The sequence below is a fragment of the Papilio polytes genome, unplaced genomic scaffold (assembly GCF_000836215.1).
Source record: "Papilio polytes unplaced genomic scaffold, Ppol_1.0 DF824146.1, whole genome shotgun sequence".
In the NCBI taxonomy this organism is placed as follows: Eukaryota; Metazoa; Arthropoda; class Insecta; order Lepidoptera; family Papilionidae; genus Papilio; species Papilio polytes.
This window is the reverse complement of record NW_013525058.1, coordinates 2,577,570-2,600,371: the sequence shown is the minus strand read 5'-3', so window position 1 is coordinate 2,600,371 and position 22,802 is coordinate 2,577,570. Positions and strand designations below refer to the sequence as shown.

General features: G+C 33.4%; 1 protein-coding gene across 1 annotated transcript in view; it reads right to left on the bottom strand.

Annotated features, from left to right (window-relative positions):
- LOC106111907 (syndecan) overlaps positions 1-22,802 on the bottom strand; it is a 182,701-nt gene that overhangs the window by 138,127 nt on the left and 21,772 nt on the right. The gene's annotated exons all lie outside the window — the stretch shown is intronic.

The window sequence follows — 22,802 nt, the reverse complement described above, 5'->3', positions numbered from 1 at the left end:
ACGAACGTAATAACAATGTCACTTGAGATGAATAGAAAGCAAGAATTTGATTTCCAAGTAACTTTCTTGTACCCACGAAATTAGCACTATTTCATTTCAATAATTGCTATGACCTAAATCGAGTGTTTAGAAATATTGAGGTAAATAAAAGTAAAAGTTGATAAAACAGAGTAACACTTGAAGTTGACGTGATAGCTGCCACCGAAATATCGTATCATGTCCAAAACGATATCAATAAATCGATGCGGCATTGAATCAAGTCACGTACACAATAGGGGTGTGCGTCTCACGGTGATACATACTACACGAGATAATTCGTTTTTATTCACCGCTAGGGACGTCGAGCGGAAACGTGGAACATCCCTAATTTCACGGGTGACTCCTTGAATAATAAATGTTTGTTGACTGGCATCTCCACTGGTTACTGTCGGTTTTGAGACAAAGAAAAGATAATAAATATATTAACTAAATGTTTTAAAGTTGAATGAATAATAAGACTATTAAATATCAAATTAGTGACGTCTGAAACGATTCGGAATACGCAGTAAAAAACCACGATTTCATAGAAAAAGACAGGAATAAGAAGCTGTGTTTTGAATCCATCTGAATACTAATGTAATAGCAATTTAAACGTAAGAAATTAACACAATACCTTTCACAAATTCAATATTAAGGTCTCATACAACAGCTGTTTTGATTCTTCAATAAAAAATATCGACCTAAATATTCGTCCGCTTTGAAGGTAATCCGCTTACTGTTTGGGATGTTTTAAATAAACTGTAAACATTGTCTGACAACGTACAGTCGAGGAAATCTGCGGTGTTTCACTTTAGGAGAAATTTCTTTTGTTCACTGCAACGAGACAAACTCCTCTTCCTACAAATATTTAATTAGATAGCAGAGAGTGGTGCAAACGAAGGTAAATAAACAAAAACATACAGATGAAATGAGTACCTCCTTCTTTTGGGAAGTCGGTCAAAAAAAAAGCCGTTTTTTTTTCGTACAGACATTGTATTGGTTTTAGTTTCATGTCTCGTTTCAAAATGTTCAAACGATTATAGCTTTTAAGGAACACCGCCAATTTTCCCGATTGTACATTCGTTTGCCAAAAGTCGCGAGAATGACGCAAACCGCAACCTTCGCAACGTAAACAGAATCAAGCATAATTACCCGAATCAAACAAGAACACATTCTTTGATATCCAGAAATAAATCGTCCCCTCAAATACGAGCGTGTAACAAAATAATTTTAGGTCAATCCCTCTCTGGAATTTGCCGATGAACAATAAGCAACAATCAGAGAAACAACACGGCTTTTTAGTGCTTTTTGTTACTTCTTTAAAGACGAAAATAACTTGCTAATGAATAAAAATTTGTAACATCTTGAATATATATTCTGCTTTATCGACATATTTTATACTGAAACCTTTTTACCTATTAAAGGCGTTATTTCTTCACGATGGTTAAAAACATAAATAGAAAGTAACATCAAGAGGAGGGCATAAAACGGTCGGTGTTCTTGACGCTTTGTAGATACGATACAAATAGAATTTAGCTAAGAAAAACTCTAGTCTTTAATTAAATTTCAACGTTCATACTTTAAGGAGAAAATAAATTTAATGATTCTTTTGAAGACTGTACCTATTACTTTAATAGAACTTCGTTAGATCAATGATCGAAGCTTCGTTAGTTTGAGAGCAAGAGCGAGTTGTTAACGGCATTTCAAAGTGTTGCAGATCTTAAGAACGGTTTACACTGCACATGAAAAGAAATTAAGCCAGGACCTACTAAGAATAATACAATAACTTATTTACCTGTTTGATCGAAGAATTTGGATATTACCACGTTAAAACAATTTATTAATAAAGTATAAAAGTTATTTTCCTTGTGTCGTATCCATTACTGCGAAATTATGTGACCAAAATATGCTTTTAAGAAAATGAAAGAGACGGCAATATGTTTACAAACATGTATCGACAGTGGGAACCCACAGTTACCGATCGTAGTTTTAATGTGAATGGGTTCTAATAATAACGGGTTACAAGATGCAATGCAATCCATTGTTCTCAGCGCTCGCGTAATTAACATCGATTCACGGCAATTGATGCAAATTTATTGCGTTTAGCTTGCGTGGGTACTTTCTTGCACATTACTTGCTTAATACGACGATAGAGAACGGATAAGAGTAAACATCTAATTAGTTGAAAATATTTCATAAACTTTTACAGTGAAGTAATCCTAATTTGATCTGTTTTACAGTTCTCGCCTTTTTTATTAACACGAATTACTAAAGTGAATATTAACTACCAGAAATACAAAAAAAACAGAAATTAATTGAAATATCTCATTCAGGATTCTAATCGGAAAATCGTTTAAATAAAAATTTGCCAAGTTTTTAAAATTCGTAACATATTTTATGTTTACTTTCAATTCAATATGATCCGATTAAAATGATGTGTAGACTCATAAAGCTTAGAGAACATTAATATTCATTTGACGCAATCGGATTACTTATCTGACCCAGTTCAGGCGTTGTTGCCAGGATCGACGGACCACCCTCAAACTACCATCCAATGAATCACATATCCAATGTTTTTATTAACTAAAATATCAGTTATTACGTATTATTCAAATTCATCAAAACAATCGAAATCAGATTCTATTGTACATATAAAAAATAACATTTTTAACTTATATTTCGGCAGTAGAGATACTTCTTTATTACAAATCTCAGTTCAATAGGAAATATCTCTCTCTATCTCTCTTATCCTATGTCCCCAAATTTGGGCAGAGGGCGTCCACAGAACGACGCCAGCGCGCTCTGTCCTGGTTTCTACCTAATAGGAAACATACACTTTTTATATAGTTCTTTTTGCACAAATGTTACACTATAAACCATTATAACTAACCTACTAGGTACAAGATTGGCGCTAGGGCGGCCTTGTCTTACAGGCAACCCAATGGAACAGGATAAGACTCTTTATTATAAAAGAATTATAATTCGGATAAAAGGCAGAACATAATAAACAATACAAAGCCTACCAGAGTTGATTGATTGAATTACCTCGTGCTCATTTCACATTCAATGGATCCCGCACTCAACAGTCACGCGCCAACGATAATGAATTGGGAGCTAAAAGGTATTGTGGCAGACGTGTTTATTGATATATAAGATATTAAATACCATAAGGTCAATTGATCAATATCTTGGAATCATTAGTTTAGTTTTAAAGCGAAACTATTGTTTTGGGTAAGGGCAAAGAAACAAAAAAATTGTGTGTTAAATGACCACTGCCATAGATCTTTACCGCAGTAATTTGTTACAGTTACCAGTTTTACCTTTACTGGACAAAGAGGATAAAATTAAAAATGATATCTCCCTTTCTCATTTCTTTTATTAGAACTGAAAGGGAAGAAGGAATAGAATCACGTCTTCGACACAATCATCGAGAGAATCTCAGCTGTATGAAATTTTAATAATATTCTAAGAGAATTTTATTAAATTCTAACGTGAATCCAAATGAGAATTTATTCAGTTGTACTAACTGTGGCTTACACGTGCGGGAACATAAGGTGTAAACCTCAAGCTTACTCCCAACAATGCACTACATTGCTAACAACTGAAAAAACCGTTAAAATGCGAAAAACGAAGCGAAATCTCGTATATTTCGGTGCCTCGGGGAACGGAAAATGTAGGTTGGTATGCAAATGTTTCCTAGATTTAGCCAAAGCTACGTTACTTTTTTAATAAAATTATTCGCATTGTGCACGGTTCGGAAAGTTTACGCGTAAATTAAATTAACTAAAACGCTCTACTAACAGATGAAGTTATTTGAAAATTTATATTAACAATGAAAGAATAGTTTTAGCTATTTCGTAAGCGACGATATGCAGTCCTTAAATCAAAATCAAGATCGATTTATTTATAACTAGCTGTACCCGAACGGCTTCTTCCGCGTGCGATTAAAAAACGTTATTTTATTGTTTACATTTGCCGAATTCTCAATTGCAAATGTCAAAATTACCATAATATAACAAAATACATACCTTGCTTCCTTAATGTTGGCAGCTTGTAGTTTATGGTCCGTTTCCCACATGAAGGGTTTTTTCCAATTTATTTACCCCGCTAATTTTAATAACGTGAAAATATATAGCCCAAAGCGTGTCGCAAGTGTAGGGCATTTTATTAAATAAAGAATGATTCAAAAATATGCTTTAATTGCTGACATCTTACGTCACAAAGAAGTGTGTGTTTACGCTTTATTATATTAGTATAGAGTATAGATGAGTATGTTTTAGTTTTACTAAGTGAAATCGTCCAAATAACAATTTTTATGTGTAATTTCTCTCGTAAAGCGTTTGATAACCTCTTTGTCTTTAAAATGGATGTTTTATATACCCAGCAAGGATCTTTTAAGTACTTGAAGAGGCACGTTTTCGGTTAAGTTGATAAAAACATAAAATCACATAATTAAATCATCCCCCGGCGGTTGCTCGCACGACAGGAAACTTTTCAAATGAATAAGTAGACCGTAAAACGAAGGTTCAATTAAAACAAAATTTGAGAAACTTTGAAGTGAACTCGAGATTGAAGAGAATTTTCTTTTTCAAACCGACAGTAAAGGTAAATTTAAATAAGCAGAAGAGGAATATATTAACAGTATTTATTATAAGTAAATACAAATGTTATGACTTAATTTATTTGAAACATTAATGTAACTTAGTATTAAATAAATAAATAAATAAAATAACATTTAATCTTATCACCACTACAACACAATTTGGAATAAGAGAAAAAAAAACACACACACAACAAAGTAATGATAAAAAAGAAATAATAATAATAAACACGTAATTAACAATTAATTAACAATTAACGTAATTAATTAATTATTACAATACGAGGCGCGACGCGACATTATAATAGAAACAACCCCAGTAACACTAACCCTGAAGATAGACCCCCGGTGGGTTCGAAACTAGTCAGTGCCGCCACCGGGAAAATAGACGTGAGTAATAACCATTAAAATAGTTATAATATTATCGCTATTTAGCAAACAAAATTTTAATCTAATTAAGCATTGGCACACAAACTTACAGTCTTTATCCAAAGATAGTCTGATCACAAAACTGTTAAAACCTAAAAATTTGTTAAAATATTCTCTACTATAAAAGTATTCATCAAGATGAAAAGAGGACTCCGATAAGTAAACATAATATAATAATTATTAATATTTCCTTGTAGTTAACAAAAATACGAGAATAGACTTGGTAATAAGCTGTTACACTATTAAACTGGAGTTCCTGCGCCAGCCGGCCGCAGAGGAAATGCACAACAATAACGATGCAGACGCGATACTTAATTAATTCTGATACCCATTTCCAGACGGAAACTCCCTTAGTTACTCTAAATAACTAGAATAAATTAACTTAAGAATAAAAAGTATTTCTTTATAAACTAACGCCTTTCCTCGTCTGTTTTGAGATGGGAAAGAAAAGTGATTTTGCGATGGGACGCATGGGTAGGGGAAATATCGTCTGTTGAAGATCTGAAAATGCGGATGTCTACGGTCGTTTCTCTATTTTGGCAACCCGGTAGCCGTTTGCTCGTCGAGTAGTATAACTAAAAAAAGACATCTCAAATTGATAGACAAAATTAAAATAAGTTCTGCGAATAAATTGTTTGCGTTATTTTTACGCATTAAAAAAAATCGTCAATGTAAACCGCGTATTATGTTGGACAACTTGGCCCATTTCAAGTCACATGTCAAGGGACCTACTGACCCGGAGTGATATTACGCTCGATAATAATATCAGTCGGAATGTCTTGTGGACAAACGTTTTGGGTCAGAGGTTAGAAAAGGAAGAACGAATCAACGAAATATCGAATCGGGCCATTAAAATTGATAACCAATAAACGGGCAAGAAAATACGTTACGCAAAGCATTCGACAAACTACATGTATTTGTTCTATTTAGAATTCCATAAACGTTTAACTCGTTTTAATAATATATGGTGACAAGCCACACCTGCAGGTCTATAAAACATAACGGTGTTTTAAGAACAAAACAGAAAACAGCGGTCTTTTTTTATTACTTATTAAGCTAGCGCTTGACCACGATCCCACCTGAAGGAGGTGACGATGCAGTCGAAAGATGGCAGGTACGGTTAAAACAAAAGCAATCCTATAAAAAAAGACGCAAGATAATTGCATTGATTTCGTCTTTTTTGATCGTCATTTATTTCATTGAATATTTACTGAGATATATCAAAAAATAATTTTTACCACGTAAAATGTATAAGCCATAATATTTATTCTGTACATTAAGTCATAGAAGCATTATAAAAGTCCAACCGATTAACGTAAATAAGAGATATCTATTTTTCCGAATGGAATTACCTACGATATTCTATTAAGCTAAAGAACATAATAAAACCCAATCGCCTGACACTAACCACTGAGAAAGGAAACTCTTGTACTTGTCGGATGAAATGGCGTGTAAAATAAACACAATGCTTACTAACACTAGAGTATATTAAGCGAATAAAAGATTTTAAGGGCAATCCAATTTTATTCGGAAATATGAATTATTCAGCAGTTAAATTAAATTTAGCTTTTGCCCGCAACTCCGTACACGTGGTATTAAATTAAAAACTAAATGAAGTAGTCATGTGTCTTTACATCTATGACAAATTTCATCTAGATCTGTTCAGCAGTTTATGCTACAAATTCTAACAAACATCCATCAGACCAATCAAACAAACATCAATCAAACCAACAGACAGAACACTTCTTGTAAAGCTCCTAACTCTTAAGCTACATAATAAACTAAAATTTAAAACAACACAACTAAGAAAAATGCATACAGGCATTTATTAAGTTTTATTTTTACGAGGCGGAAAATTGAGGTTAATATGCAAACGTTTCCAGGATTTAGCTGTCCACGCGACACGCTTTTAATGCAAAATATTAACATTGCCCGCTTTAGTTTACTTTTATATATTCCTTTATGATTTAAATTATTTAAATATTTGTATTTATTTGACTTATAACTGCTTATAGCTTACTTTTTCTACACTAGAAGTCTCTTCAGTGATACGAACCTACGGGAATAGTATAAGGTAGAGATGAGTGTGCTGGCTGGGTCGCGGAAGACTGCGCGAGTGTTCCCGGGACCATTGGCGGACAGGAAGAACACCGCTGGGCTTTTAGTGGGTATTCCGGCCACGTCTTCTTTCTTGGCCGGCGCCTCCCACATACCCCCTGGCAACGGAATGCGTAAAGGCATTTTCCCAGCGAGAAAAAAAGAGGGGAGATGAGTCAATTCAGTGATCACCAGCAGTTAAACTTACGGTAAAATTACTAAATAATATGTGACTAGAATAGGATTAACTTTTTTAATTTATAAAGATTTTTTTCACATAACATTGAAATAAAAATAAAATAAAATAAATCTTTCATTAAAATTGTAAGTATTCTAAGAAATTTTAAAAAGTGCTTCTTAAACTTACTTGACAGGAGTTTTAAAAGAATAATTAGAGCGTAAAATTTCAATTTAATAAAAAAAGTTCATTTAACATTCAATACTGAGAAACTGGTAAGGGATTGTTTCTTTTACTTAGAGAAGAATTAAAATAAAATTAAACTATCGAATTGCATTGATAAGAAACTTGTAGATTTTAAATATAAGATGAATTTTTAAGTTTTAGCAAACAAAATATTCTGACTGATGTCTTGAAATTGATTTACGCATAAATCATTTTCACATATATTACGAAGGAATTCTACACAAAAGGCTTACCTCTAAAACCTTTTTATTATAAAAACGTCGATCTAAATTTTGTATAAATTAGAATCTTAAGCTGCGAACCCTTGTCAACATCAAACCCTATTTTTTTTCTTACAAAAACATTCATATTCATAACATATTTAACTATGCTATAGATATTATGTTTGTATCAAAAACATTTATTAAAACGTAAACACAGAAATGCTTTTTCTTTTAGCTACATGTTTACAAAAATGTAGCTTCACTGAACAACATCATCATCAGAGGCACTACAGCAGTGGGCCTGGGCCTGGTCCAGTAAATTCCTCCATATCGGTCTATCTTAGGCTTTTTGTTTCCAGCCCATAATGCCGACATTTTTAAACTCTCATTCGAAATTATCTTGCCATCTTAGTTTCGGCCTCCCGCGTGATCTACGTCCCTCTGGTTGACTCTAATAGGCGCTTGGGCACTCTGCAGTCACTCATCCTCGCTACATGTCCTGCCCAACGTAGCCGACCGATTTGGCCTTGACGACATTCACTTAACATACTGTATATATAAATTATATTTCATTCATAATACAGTTATATAATAGTTTAACAGATAAATGTAACAAACATTAATCAACAACCAGCCTTTGTCCCTACGTCTTAAACATATACTCTTTCACACAATCCATCCATACTTTTGTCAGTCTTCCTCTACTTTTGTAGGTATCCACATTGAAATTAACGCCGTCTCTAAACCAGATTGCCGATGACAAGGATCGGGAGCAACATACTTATACAGCCGAAACACATTACTAGTCGTAACAAGCATAAAAAAATAACGATAGTGAAATGCTAAAATGTCACATAAAACGCGATCCCGTGATCCTTATCTGATCTAAGTATATTGATTTACGTACCACCAGGCCATCCTTGTTCACGTATAAATAACTAGGTCACGAAGCAAGCGTGTAAAAAATGCACTCCTGTGCTCGATATTATTGGAACAGAAATATAAGAGATGTCATTGCTTCAATAAAAATCGAGAGTAATTACATTTTAATCATCACTTCGGAATATTTTTTCTATAAAAATTTCATTTTACTCCTTCATATCTCATCAAAATAATGTATTCTCTCTGATTATACCTTTTTGAAACGATATAAATCTTATTAACAGTATAAATGCTAGTTTTGATGGATGTTTGTTCCAGTATCATCAAAACGGTTGTTTTCTTTTTATTCCGCACGGAGTCGCGTACGACAGCTAGTACAACAAAAATACACAAAAATCTTTATAAAATAGCATAGAATAACCAAGATATCTATTCGTTTGATTCTGTAATTTATAAGTTTGCTACTTGTCGAACTCGTGCGGAAAATGTCTAAAGTACAGAACAGCCGTACAGTTCGGGGAATACGCCGCTAAATCCTGTTAGAAATAAATTGTATTATGTGAAACGTGAGACCATGTAGCTTAGACGAGTGAGCTGTGCTTAAATTTCACAGCACGTGAGTAACTAGCGAGTTAGAGTTTTAGATTTGCTCAAGGTGAAATATGTATTTAGAAAGTGATGTCAAGGATGCACTTTTCGAAACACCCTTTATTCTAAACTAGCTTTCGCTCGCGACTCCTTCCGAGTGAAATTAAAAAAAAAATTAAACAGCCTATGTGTTCTTCCAGACTATGCTAGAGCATAGCATAGAGATGTAGACATCTATGCCAAATTTCAATGAAATCCGTTCAGCAGTTTAGGCTACAAATTCTTACATCCAGCCATGTATCCATTCATCTATGGTATCCATCCATCCATCTAAACTTTCGCATTTATAATATTAGTAAGATAAGATGCACATAGTCTAGCAAATGTGAATATATTCAGTGAAAGACTGTCGTAAAAGCTAAAGTAATCGAAGATAGCTGTAAATCCGAACTTCAAAGGTCGACATTGACGGATTACGTCACGAAAGACATCGTCATCGTCATCAAAACTATTAGTGCAGGATCATTAAAAATAGCAAAAATGTAGCCTTAGATATCCGTGTGCTGGTTTTTATCATGTTTCTTTTTTTCCTATACTGTTTTTCACTCGTTTGTAGTTTGTATTTCAACGTAAACCTAAGGTTCATATTCAATTATCGTCAGTACTACGAACAAGGGGAGCGGAGTTATTCACGTCCGCGAAGTACTTGAACTTAAATTAGACAGTCATTTTTCAATTAATTCCTACTAACTCAATAACTTCCTACCCGTATCTCACTGGTATAGGGAAGTGGAACAAAAACCTAATGGAATGCGAACGAGATGCACACAACTAGTATTTAGGTCGGAATATCTTTCTGGGTATCCTCTTCTCAATCCAAAGGCATGTCTACAATGCAACTTGTTATCCCAGATCAATGATTCTGAAAGTGGTCCAGGCGTACCCTCTGGCTACACAGGGCTGTACGAAAGCTGGAAAAAAAATTGAAAATGAAGGTGCACGAAACTTCTTATCTGTTTTTGATCACTTAAGGTAGCGCAACCAGTAATCTTACTAATATTATAAATGCGAAAGTTTAGATGGATGGATGGATGTTTGTTAGAGTTTGTAGCCTAAACGGCTAAACGGATCTCGATAGTATTTGGCATAGATGTAGAACATAGTCTGGAAGAACACATAGGCTACTTACTTTTCTTTTTTTTTACATTCACGCGGACGGAGTCGCGGGCTAAAGCTATTATACCATAAGGAAACATCTATTTTAGATGATTCATGGTTAGGGTTGTCTAAACACCTAGTGACTTGCTCATTTATTGCTTTCTTGACACATGAAAAAGACTCTGAGTCCAATCAGATGTGGAAGACACGTAATACGATGCATCAAATGCAAAAATGGCAGTAAATTACAAAGGTAAACCATAGACAAACGTCGTCTTGTACAAAAACAAGGCAGTGCCGCCAACCGTAAAAGGCTGGGAGCCGCATTGCCGGAGGTACGTCGTATGAACTCCCAGCGTTTCCGCCTCGCGATACCCGCCACGACTTTTATGGATCTTGATGGCCTTTATCTTGGAACGATTACTCGGATATCGCACAATAACAAAAATCGCTGGAATCGCTCTGCAATATTTTCCAATGGAAATGAATTTTTCGTCATATTATTTTACCATATACCATCTACATTTTAAATAGGAAAAATTGTATATTTTTATATACGTTAACTATAAATAAATAAAAAACGAACAACGATTTTCAAAATTCTTTATCACATTATCCCCGAGTTACATAAGCTATTTGATTGTTATAAAATGTTTCAATGAATCTGTGCCTAGTTGACGCCGAGAATAGACACTAGTATGTATACAATCTTCATTTCATTAATTATAATTAATTTCTTTTAGGGCAGTTGACTATTAAAATTAAATCAAATTATAATCGATAATTAATCACCATAAAGCAATAAAAAAAGTAATTATGAAAACTTAAAGAGAAACGTCGAACTCTTCCAAATTAGGAGATTAATTAATCGGTATTAGAGAAAAAAGTTTTAATTAATTCTTATAAAAATCTATTAAATTACAGTTCAAACGATCGAGGCATATCTAAAAGGAAAGGGTGAACGATATCCGAGGATAATGGGATGGCATTAGTTACATGGGTTTACTTACATCCTGAAGGTAATAGGTATTACGGACCTTCGATTACGTTGAGACGGCCCGCTAAGTTATTTACCTTCTTACAAATGGCCCACAGGTAAGATTTTCCTTTTATCAATAAAGAAAAACTTTATTTATCTATTTTGTCTCTTAAAGTAATACGACTGTGATATCTATAAGCGAATTATAATTAATACGCTTGTAATAATAATTAGAAAAGCAAATCTTTCATTAAATACTAGTAATTGCTCGCGACTTTGTCCGCGTGGATTTAAAAAAATAATAAAAAAACATACCCTATTTCACTCAGTAATCATAACTTTTTTAATGGTGCAAGAATTTATGAAATCGGGCCAGTACCTTTTAAATTAATATAATACATACAAAAATACAAATCTTTCCTCTTTTTGTATAGAAAAAGGTGAAGATTCTTATTATTAATCTGAATACAATATTTTACTCACGCAATTCGTGCATAAATAAACTCACAGAGCGGACGAAAAAAAAAACATTTATAATCTTCTAACACGGAATGCCTCAAAAACGTAACAGTTTAATTGTGTAGAAATAGTCTATTGGATATAATTGAAGTAATGGTGGTGAGGGGATGCGATGGGGCTGGACACGACCCCCATGATAATGTATGAGCTTTGACAAACGACCGTCGCGCCCTCTATCTAACAGTCGCAGAAATGTCTGGTCTATATGTGTTGAAGGTGCTAATAACTCACCTATGATATAATATAGCATTGTAGCAGCAAAAATAATCAAAAGAAAAATATTTAATTAGGTACACCTTTGCATTTATTTTCGAAAAACTCCAATATTATCAAGATTTTGAAAGAATTGGTCGCTATTAAAAAAAACTCAATGTGTTCTAAGCTTTTACAATAACGAATAATCCAAACTGCACATTACATTAATTAAACCCAACAGACCGCTGAATATTTAATTAAAAGTATAATCTCGCTCGAACAAACGGAGATCGATGCTCGTCTCGTCTATATTGAATAATTTCCACAGATCAATCGATTCAGAGCAATTCATTGCTTTAATTGCATTTCCCTGTCGACGGCCTCCGCTCCCGCCTCGCAAAGGTCATCCAGCACTTTTTCAGTTTTCAAGGACAATTTCTTTCGTTTAATATTGAAATTAAAAATAAAACTCATGTACAAACTTAATTTAGCTTTATTCGTTAGCTTATTTCACAAACAAATAAACAGAGCCTTTCGTTTTTATTTAATCTTAAATTTTAAAATCACTGTTTCATTTATCTATTTTTTTTAATTACGCTAAAAAGTAGCATTTATAAGAAACCAGCATTTTTAAATTAACCAGAATCTCCCTCTATAATATAAATACTTACTCTATTTAATTAATAAAAAGAATTAACAACAACGAACTCGTTTAACTTCAACTTCCAAAATTAATTAAAACAAAATTCCGTATTCATTAAAACAAACTTAATTATAAAAACGAACGTAAAAAAACTGCATCTATTTTCGGACAAAACTCGAGAAAAGTTTGTTGAAAGAAGTATTGTGTTGGCTGCGGCGGGTAGTTTTTGTTTTTTTACCGCCGCTAAAGTTAACTAGAGCAGATCCGCGGCTACGAGGTGCCTAAAGAGATTGCAAACATTGTTCAAATTAATATTACATTTAACACAATAATTATACAAGAACAACAAAAAGAACAATTTATTTATAATCTTTAATGGACAAAAATTCACAGAATTAAATACATAACTAGTTAATGTTAATAATCTAATATAAAAAAAAAACTATGACTACTAAATGCGATCAAGGACGACTTTATTACTGAGATTTCCGCCAAGTAATAAGACATAAATAATCTTAATAAAACTTTGATTAACGATCTGACGAACATGTATTTTAAGTTTTTCTTTAATTTGATATTTTCCATGTGAATATCGATCTCACCTACAATATCACCTGTTATTTATGCAGCCACAATGTCAGGGTCAGCCTAATATGAAAATCAATATTCTATTCTAAAATCGGAATAAAAAAGCCTCAGTTAAAAGATTTTTTAAAACAAACTCAGAGTTCGTTTAATACTTACTTATTAATAACACTAAATCTAACTTTCGGCAGTGAATTATAAAAAAAAGAAAGTAGCCTATATGTTCTTCCAGACTATTCTCTACATCTATGCCGTTCATCAAGATCCGTTCAGCAGTTTAAGTTAAAAACTCTGACAAACATCCATCCATCTAAACTTTCGCATTTATAATGTAGTGACAGAAAAATCCTCTTCTTGAATTAAATACAAATTGCAAGTAAGCCAAAACAATTACTTATTTTGATTTCCCATGAAGAATTTGTTTGTATTTACCTTTAATATTGGCATAAATCATCATCATCATCATCATCATCATCATCATCATCATCTCCTTATCCTACTCCCGTAGGGTCGACGCAACAGGTTTTTGTCCTCCACATAACTCTATCATACGTCATCTCAGTCATCACTCCCTTTTTGATCATGTCACCTTTTACACAATCCATCCATCTCTTTCTACGTTTACCTCTACCGATGTATCCTTCCACACTCATAACTAACGTTCTCCTTGTAACATGCGATTCATCCCTCCTCATAACATGCCCATACTATGCTAACCTTTTACTCCTTACCTTAAATATTGACATAAATAATATTAAACAATAAAAGCTACATTTTCATAACAATTAATTATTAGAAGTTACCATGGAATGCTGCAAGTTCACTGAGATCATGTAATTCATAACCGCAGACGTCTGCGGAATGCAATATCTCCTACAAAATACGAAGCTCAGCCACGCCATTGCTTGCGGTCTCAAAATCATAGTATAATTATTTCAATTACATTCACGTTTGATATTCACAAAATGTTAATTTAATCACGGCTGTGTAAACTCGTTATTGTTATCTCTGTTTTATCAACATGTATGACAAAGATGACAATACATTTCGTACGGGTGAACCTTGCAGAGTAAACTTTAACCAAAACATGTTCATTTCTAAGAAGATATATAATTCAAACTGTCCCTATATGTCACGATAAAATATTAACTCAGCTATACTATTTCGTACTATGAAAGAAGAACCCGGACTCCCAATTATTCTAATGGGACATTCAATCTAAGTCAGGGGCGACAAGATTTTCGCAATAAGAAATGAAGACGTAGGCATTTTGTGGGATAGAGGCGTCTCATTCGTTGGAAAAAGGATTCATAAATATGTACGAAACATAAATAGTATTGTTATTTTAAAGCGAAGATTTTGTTTACTAAAACAACACTTAGGGCCCCTTAACCAAATTACTATTTACAGCATTTATACTGGGTTTTAGATGTTTCTATTTACTTAATCATTATCTATTGATTCATGTGTTAGGTTGACTTAAGTTTCAACGGACCAAATTCAAGTTACACATGACGTATTTCATGAAATTATCCAACCAAAAACACTACTGACCATTAGAAGGGTAACTTTATAAAAATGTCGATTTAAAAAATGTCCATGAATAAACAAATGATCGTGAACAATCAGGTCTCCATTGTTACATGAATTATACAACAACAAGCAACGCATACTTTCATTTAGCGCGCGTTTGTTCAAACAAACGGTCACACCGGAGTGATTGATTTGATCGTATTTGTTTAATTTAGAATCGTCCATCTGATAAAATGCGTTAGTTTTAACAGCCATCTCGTACGTTATTCTTCTTTTTTATGCATACTAGCTGTTGCTCGCGTCATGGCCCGTAAAATTTAAAAATGATAAAAATGCGTTACTCACAGATAAATTACCTTTCTAATGATGAAAGAATTTTTAAAATTGGTTCAGTAGTTTTTGCGTGTATCAAATACATACAAAAATACAAATCTTTCCTCCTTATAATATTACTTAATTGTTAAAATAAAAAGCAGCTTTTAGCCTAAAATTAATAATGTTATACGTTTTTTATTTTCTTTTATTACGCCTTGTTAAGTCAACGTTACACTGACTCGTATCATCGTATCATCATACGTAGGTGAATCCTAATCTTGGATAAATTCGAATCAAGTTATAAAAATAGTATAAGTTTGTTCTTCCAAAATGCCACATACCAACTTAAACTATAAATATATTGCAAGATATCATAAGTGTATTTAAATGTGCTGTGAATGTAGAGCAATAAAATAAACATTTGTCTCCAGCAATAACAATCAGTGTGCGATCAACAATTAGGTCAAAGTCAAACTCGACGGTGGACGGTTACATCTCTCATTAGTTTATCACTAAGAATTACGTAACGACTGCCGTGATAGGAGCGACAAAATCATTAAAATATAAATAATGTTACTAATATTATAAATGCGAAAGTTTAGATGGATGGATGGATAGATGAATGGATGGATGGATGTTTGTTAGCGTTTGTAGCCTAAACGGCTGAACGGATCTCCATGAAATTTGCCACAGGTTTAGATCATAGTCTGGAAGAAAACATAGGCTACTTTTTATCCCTGGAATAGTTACGGTTCCCGTGGGATTCATTAATTTAGTTTTTTAATGTTTACTCGATCATTCAGCAACGGTTCAACATATCTTATTGAAATTTGGCACAGATATAAAACAAAGTCTGGAGTACACATGGGATAAGCTTCATTCACGAGAAATGTCCGGTACCCGAGGGATACGTAGCTTTTTGTAATTTTTATAGTTTGTTTTCTAATACCACGCGTACGAAGTCGCGGGCAACAGCTCGTATTTTAAATAAATTTGTGACATCTTCTAAAAGGAATTGTACAATACAAGAGGAATGGTGCGGCAATGTATATTTGACTTATCAAATCGATGTCTAAAATTTTAAGACAATTAAAATCAGTCAAAAGTAATTAGTTCGCTCTATTCGTCAAAGAGACAAGGAAAGGCAATTAGACGGTAAACGAATCTCCTTCAATAGAATGATCGGTAAATTATCGAACGTAATTGTTTAAGATTGATTCTCCAATAAACTTTTTTAAAACATTTCAATTAGGAACACTTTACTATAAATGAAATTCACTTCGACTAAAGGCTATCGCACGGATTATTCCCAACCGTCACCCTGCTCTGTCCCACGTGGAATAAAAAGTTTCATTCGTCCCCCCTTTTAGTCTCTCTACCACCACTAAGGTGACAGATGGAACCTTTATGAAATAAAATAAGTTTCAACAGTCCCCTCGACGCAATAGGTGAGACGGATGAAACTTTTTATTCTCATCTGTCTCCAAGTGGGGACGGAGCGGGGTGACGGTTGGGAATAATCATATCACACTAAGCTGTTGTGGTTTTGTTGCGGTTACAGCTGCAAATTACCCGGTGTGGAGAATAGTGGCGGAGCACTATGATCATACGTATATGCGTATAAAGCGATTTTCTATACACATTTTTACGCGGCCGCAAAAGTCGTCGCCATATTAAAGCGAAACATGACATTTACCTTGATCAACGTTAATATAGTTAACATAGTTAGCACTATAAAAATTAATAAATTAAGATCAAAATTCTAAATATACACAGCATCATATTCTCATTAAAACTATTAAATAACATCATTTACAGTCGCCATGATAATTATACCACAAATTCGCACAAAATTTAACAAACATTCAAACAATTTAGAGCATAAATCTGTTGAATGAAACGAGGTTTGTTGGGACTTCTAATTAATGCATCGTTTTTGAAAACCGTCCGTTCTGGTGACTTCCGTCTTTTCATCGAGGAATGAATGAGATTGTCTAATTGAATTCTAACTTCATAACCTTAATAAGACATGTCAAGTAGGAACAGAACAACGACATTGTTTTCACAAAAACCGTTCCATTATTACTGGCAGTTTATAAACATTAAAGGGACAGTGCAATTAAAATACAAATTAAAAAGCAACACGAAAGAGACGAATTGCTAGCTTTGTTGGTACATCGCGAAATAGCCTGTTAATGACGGACAGGAACAATCGAAAGCGGGGCAGTGCGGGCCCGGTGGGCTTTGGCAATGCAAAAGGCCTTTGTCCCGCGGGAGGCCGTACTCCGAATAGTTGCAACACTGCACAATGACAGCGCTGCAAGCGACTGATAGTCGAACATCAAGGGATTACTGTCGAAGAAATTTATGGAAAACATTCTGGTTGTGTTGTAAATTTTTTGTTATCATTTTTGTACTGATGGAAGTGGCGTAAGATAAAGCGATGTAATAGCCCTTTTCTAGTAATAATTTACTTAAATAAATCAGAAGGAAATACGAGTTACCCTTACTTAAGGGAATTATATGAAAATAAAAATGTGCAAATCATTTTTAATTTATCTGATGCTTGTAATACAAAAAGACATCTCTCTCTCTTCTATTCCTATGTCCCCAAAGTGAGGCAGAGGGCGCCCACAGTACGCCGCCAGCTCGCTCTGTCCTGGGCTCTGCGTTGACAAAAAGAAGTTAAAGTTTTTTAAAAATAAAACGTTAAAACAAATTATTTTCCTACAACAATTGAGTGGGTTTACAAAGAAATTCGGTTGAAATGATTGAAATGAATAATTTGAATGTTATATCAAAACATACCGATATTAACGTACAAAACAAAGAATAGATTTTTTAACAAAGCATGAAAAAGTAGGTTGGTAAATAAAAACAGCGTCATGGGTATTTGAAAAATGTTTAGTGGGAAAATAAAACATGCATAGAGTACGTATATAAACTGTTCCAGTTCGTTTTATTTACACATAGAAGGACTATGCTTTCATTTATATATCTACGTAGATTACACATAAAATATCGTATTCAAATGCTTACATTCTTTTATGTCGAAACCGTTCGTACACACTACCGAAATTAAGCATTTCTACTAGCGAGACTTGCCTCATGGCTGTTATTTCTACGAGTGATATGTACTATCGGTGAATTTTGCAATGTCTACCTTAACGTCTACCATTATTTGGACATTTTGTAATCACCGAAATGACGACTACCGGTACAATAACGAATAGAACACAACTTTTAAACATGGTTATTGATATACATACACTAATTACTTTTTTTCATGCCATTGTTTAGGCAAATCACTGCTGCCGAATTAGGAAGACACAGTTTGTCTCATTGGAAATTTTTCTGTAATCTCAACACCGCGAATGAACCTTACTGTACAATTTCAACTGGTGCTGCCGCGACTCAAATATAGAAGTCTCTTGCCTGTAGTCGCCTAGTGGAAGAAGGGTCTACACCATTAGTATAGGCTCAATATTACAGCTATTACCTTCGCTCCGTAACAAAGCCGAAGTGACTAATGCAATCCCATTATCTCGGGATATCGTTTACCCTTTCCCTTTTGGTTCTCATTGCGACTCCACAACTCGAAGCGTTCAAACTAGAATCGAACTCACTTTAAACAACGAAAACTCATAAATATATCTTAAAGTTTACATATGTTTTTTCTTTAGACAAATTCAACTTCAATACTAGATTATAGTATTTTCTTTTATCGTCGTCGTTGAAAAGGACTGAATTATTATTAATGCAACATAAATTTATCAAAGCTCGGAAATATTAATGAGAATGCAGTAGACTTAAAATCGAGTTACTGTAGTAATTCGATTCCATGAAGGGAGAAGTGTGATTTTTCTTCTTAATTACGCCACTGAAGACTATTTTTAATGGGGGGGGGGGCGGAGTTTAAGCCATTATCGCCTTTACCATTCTGAGAACGTCCCCTTTAATCTTTTGTATTAAATTAAACATTAATTAACATTTTAATGTTTCTTTACTAACTCGAAAGCATAAATGTATTTTCTAATTTCACCTTTTGATGATTTGCCTATATTAAAATTTAATCGGTTACCTCTTATCTCATCGGTTACCTTTGTACATCTTCGTAGATCAAAGTAACTTTCAACAGCAGATTCTTCGTATTAAATCACCCGCCTGCCGGACCACGACACAACGGCCACCATCCTCGCGTCATTTAAAAACAAACTTAAATCTTGGCTAATTCAGAAGACTCTATAAATGTGGAGGAATTTTTTCTACCATAATGTCTTTTTTTTTATTCAGAATATCTGTAAAACAATTTTAACTTTTACCAATAAAATATTTGTATTTGTATTTGAATATAATTTTATTTTAACTACATAAATTCTCGACTGATTTTTATTAAAACTCATTTAGAGAAGCTAAACTTATCCAACTCAAGGAGATTCCTAGTAATGAAATATTTGATGTTTTACTATTCACGTAAGCCAATCCAATTGCCTGTGAATCTGTATAAACAAATTTTAGATTAAAATCATTATCATAATTCTGAGAAGTTTTTAATTGAAGCTTATCTTTATATTATTTAAAATTTAGATAGTTTATTGCCTTTTAAAAGTTTATGAGTTGCCATGTCTAAATTACTGATTCAATCCTTGAATACATTAAAAGAATTCTTTTAAAAAAATATACATCAGCACACGTGACGAATGTATACATAATTTTTTAATAACGTATTCAGTGAAACTGTCCTGACGACGTAAGCAATTTCAGTTTAATAATCGCTCGATACACTGTTACGAACGTTCGACGTTATTATATGAGAAAAAAAACTATTGCGTGAGAAACGCGATTCGAGACATCGCTAAAAAAAGCGCCACCTAGTATTGACAAACGCAATACAATCACGACTGGCCAATAAAAGGTGTAGCTAACAAGGAAAAAAATCATAAATGCCGGAAAGCAAATACCTCACGTGAAAGCGAATGTTAGTTTGATTACAAATTTACGGTTACCGTACGGAATCCGGAAACTTACATAATATAAAAAAACTAATACTTTGTAAGTATATATAAGTTAGCTAATAATGTATATCAAATTGCCCAAAGGAAACTCCAATCTCCAGCAAAACATAATCGAAACAAAGTTCCCAAAGTTTCCCCTTTGAAACCTGACGCTGCCCTAAAATCCAGTTTTCCAATTTAAGTTGCCTTCAGAATATTCCCGATAAAAGGTAAAACTTGCCACCCTCGGGTTAGAGGGAGGCTAACAGTGAGGTGAGGAAGAGGCCTCCGGTCAACACAAAAAAGTTTATATCCTAATTAAAATCACTAGTAAACACTTTAACAAGTATCATATAAAAACATATTATTGGAACTAAAAGTCAAAGAGCTCAAAATCTAGCATATACTAGAAAAGATAAATTAACATTTCACCAAAATCAAGCATCAATACTTCGCAATACGAAATACAGGACTTCTTAGACAAACCTAGAACTAGTGCGTAGTTAAAACAACAGTTGCATTCCGTAAAATATTTAATTGTACAATACCCATCCTGTAAGAATACATCTCGATATCATCTATCTATACATATAAAAAATTGGAGTGTCTGTTTGTAATAACAAAAGAAAAATTTCAGTAATGAAGATCGCATTTAAAAAAATATTGTCTGTCAGTCTGTCCGCAAGCCGAGTTTGCTCTGGGTAATCTTCGAAAAGGCTGAGCCGATTCACTTTACTAAGGGTAGCCGACATAGACGGGCATATTATAGGCTACGTTACCTTAATATTGCGTGGACGAAGTTGCGGGCAACAGCTAGTTCATAGTAACTCTATTCAATGCTTACAAAACGCGTAAGTCGCATGAACATGTTAAATGAGCAGTGTTAAAAAACCGTATGGAAACACTTCACGTTGAGTGTGAGAGATAGTCCGCGCCCACCCAACATCGATTACTAACTAGGGTAACATTCAATTTTACTTTTATAGGATAATTCGTCATTGCACCTTTCTTCGGAATTAGTGTGTTGCTTTTGTAGCTTTTATTGTCCCTATATTGAATACAAGGAACTAAAAGAACACCTAGGTTAAAACGGCTACTTTTAAATATGTGAAAACTGACATAAATATACAAAAGTTTACATTACAGCGGAACTAACATTGTATAGAAATATTTTTGTTACATTTTCTTGAAGGTAGTTAGTTTTCATATGAATTTTACGTCTGATTGGATTCTCTAACCGACTCTGACTTCGATATTCTAAATCTTTAAAAGCATTAACGGAATATTTATTCATATATGTCATATTTTATAATTGTTTACATCTGTGAAATTCAATTGCAAATGTCAAAATTCAAATTAACAAATGACAACGATGGAAATCTTGCTACTTGATGTTGGCAACTCGTAGCGTATGATCTCTTTCCCAAATTGGGATATTTATCCAATTTAATTACCCGCTATTTTTAGTGTATTTTTATTTTTTGTGAAAATATATAACCTAAAGCGTGATGTAAATGTAGGGGTTGTTATTAAAAAAATAGAAATTCAAAAATATGCATTAATTGCTGACATCTTACGCCACAAAGAAGTGTGTGTTTACGCTTTATTATAACAGTATAGAATAACTTAAGTGTTTACGTATTTCCAACATTAAATCTTGCATAAGGTTATCTCTTTTAAACTCTGTATCACTGGAACAGATACATAAATAGATTTTTCTCGATGATTTTACCCTCTGGGTTTTACCTCTTGATGAATTATTATCATTGTTACCTACTTACAAAGATTCCGAATGTATAATTCAAATCAGATCTAGTATAATAACACGTTGCCCACAATTGCGTAGACTTACCTGAAAAAATGACTCAAAAGGTTTACTTAAAATCAGGTAAATTGGTTCAAATAAGTTTGTAAGTCAAACCCATAAGTCCACCAACGCTCACAGACTAACCATAAATAAGTAAAAAAATAGTTTATACAGATAAGAATAATTTAAAACTAGATATATTCTTATAAACCACTAAACTTTTGCATAGATTAACATAATAAAAACATCTTACATACGCAGACTTAAAATTTGTATGAAGTTACATAAATTACAGCTGAGGCAGAACCAATAAAACAATAAAGGCTCATAAAAACTAAAAGAAAATAAGCGATAAAAGATCTACTTCAAATTCATTTTTTTCTCGGAATCGTGTTCGCACGAATAGATAATAGACGTCCACGCTATTATCGCTATATTAACGGCAGAATACTGGAACGAATCCTAAACATTCGCTTGGTAAGCCCCGCTTACCATTTGACAGACATCAATTTTTTTATAGTATTTAAAGTTTAGCGTGATCTCATAACACTGTTACATATTTAAATATCGTTTCAAAATACGGCTGACGTCTTTCTACAAATTTCTGACATGACTTTTACTGAAACACTAATTTTAGAACCAAAAAACTCGTCAAAACATAAATCTGACAAGTGGTCGTATAATTTGTTACATAACTTGCTACCAGAACTATTACAACTGGAATAAATTGACTAGGAGTTGTTAGGGAAGTTATTTTCCCATTAATAATTAGCCACAGTAATAATGTTAAAGTTAACCGCCTACGATGCTTGATAAACTTCATGAACTTATTG